Source organism: Chiloscyllium plagiosum, unplaced genomic scaffold (genome assembly GCF_037043375.1).
Source record: "Chiloscyllium plagiosum isolate Xiang-an unplaced genomic scaffold, Cpla_swu_hap1 HiC_scaffold_8, whole genome shotgun sequence".
In the NCBI taxonomy this organism is placed as follows: Eukaryota; Metazoa; Chordata; class Chondrichthyes; order Orectolobiformes; family Hemiscylliidae; genus Chiloscyllium; species Chiloscyllium plagiosum.
The window spans coordinates 3,466,961-3,468,950 of NW_028270146.1; positions in this window are offsets into that span (position 1 = coordinate 3,466,961).

Consider the following 1,990-nt stretch of genomic DNA (forward strand, 5'->3'; position numbering starts at 1 on the left):
AGAGGAGAAGGGGAGATGTGGGGGAGAGAGAGAGAGGTGAAGGGGAGATGTGGGGAGAGAGAGAGAGGAGAAGGGGAGATGTGGAAGAGGAGAGAGAGAAGAGTCAAGGGGAGATGTGGGAGAGAGGGGGGTGAAGGTGTGATATGGGAGAGAGAGAGGGAGGGTTGAAGGGAAGATGCAGGAGAGAGAAGAGGGAGGGAGGTGTGAAGGGGAGATGTGGGGGAGAGAGAGTGGGAGGGGGTGAAGGGGAGATGTGGGGGATAGAGAGAGGGAGGGGTGAAGGGGAGATAGGGTTGGGAGAGAGAGAGGGAGGGTGGAAGGGGAGAGTTGGGGGGAGAGATGAGAGAGTGAAGGGAGATGTGGGAGAGAGAGAGAGGGAGTCAAGGGAGATGTGGGAGAGAGGGGGGTGAAGGTGTGATATGGGAGAGAGAGAGGGAGAGGGGGTGGAAGGGGAGGTGTGGGGAGAGAGAGGAGGGGTGAAGGGCAGATGTGGGAGAGAGAGAGAGGGAGGGGTGAAGGGGAGATGTGGGAGAAGAGAGAGAGGAGGGGTGAAGGGGAGATGAGGGAGAGAGAGAGAGGGAGGGATGAAGGGGAGATGGAGAGAGAGAGAGGGAGTTGAAGGCGGGATGTGGAGAGAGAGAAAAGGAGGGGTGAGGGGAGATGTGTGGGGGGGGGAAGAGAGAGAGAAGGAGAGAGAGAGAGGGAGATGTGATGGGGGGGGGGAAGAGGAGAGGGAGGAGGAGAGAGAGAGAGGGAGGGGTGAAGAGGAGATGTGTGGGGGGGGAAAGAGAGAGAGAGAGAGAGAGAGAGGGAGGGGTGAAGGGGAGATGTGTGGGAGGGGGGAGGAAGAGGGAGGAGAGAGACAGGAGAGGAGTGAGGGGGAGATGTGACAGGCAGATCTAGGGAAGCTTCTGATGAGAGAATCCCAGGGATTCGATACAGCTGCTAGCTGAGACAGTGACCCTGGTGTAGCACAGACCCTGGAACCTGTCATGCTTGGGAGGTGCTGAAAATGTGTTGCTGGAAAAGCGCAGCAGGGTCAGGGCAGGCATCCAAGGAGCAGGAGAATCGCCGTTTCGGCATGAGCCCCTTCTTCAGGAATGAGGAAAGTTTGTCCAGCAGGCTAAGATAAAAGGTAGGGAGGAGGGACTTGTGGGAGGGGCATTGGAAATGCGATAGGTGGAGGGAGGTCAAGGTGAGGGTGTTAGGTCAGACTGGGGGTGGGGGCGGAGAGGTCAGGAAGAAGATTGCAGGTTAGGAAGGTGGTGCTGAGTTCAAGGGTTGGGACTGAGACAAGGTGGGGGGAGGGGAAATGAGGAAACTGGAGAAATCTGAGTTCATCCCTTGTGGTTGGAGGGTTCCTAGGCAGAAGATGAGGCGCTCTTCCTCATCTCCAAGATGAGGGCAGCACGGAGATAACACCACCAGGGGCTGGGCTCATTTGTCAGTGCAGAGTGAGAGAGGGACAGAGAGAGAGGGACAGGACAGAGAGAGAGAGAGAGACAGAGAGAGAGACAGAGAAGAGAGAGACAGACAGAGAGAGAGACAGACAGAGAGAGACAGACAGAGAGAGACAGAGAGACAGAGAGAGAGAGAGAGACAGACAGAGAGAGAGAGACAGAGAGGCACAGACAGACAGAGAGAGACAGACAGACAGAGGTAGAGAGACAGAGAGACAGAGAGACAGACAGAGAGAGAGACAGAGAGAGAGAGACAGACAGCAGAGAGAGAGAGACAGAGAGAGAGAGAGAGACAGAGAGAGAGAGAGAGAGAGAGAGAGAGAGAGTGTCAGAGAGACAGAGACAGAGAGAGAGAGACAGACAGAGACAGAGACAGAGAGACAGAGAGAGTCAGAGAGACAGAGAGAGAGAGAGACAGAGAGAGATTCAGAGAGAGAGAGAGAGACACAGACAGAGAGAGAGAGATTCAGAGAGAGAGAGAGACAGACAGAGAGAGAGAAAGAGAGACAGACAGACAGAGAGAGAGAGAC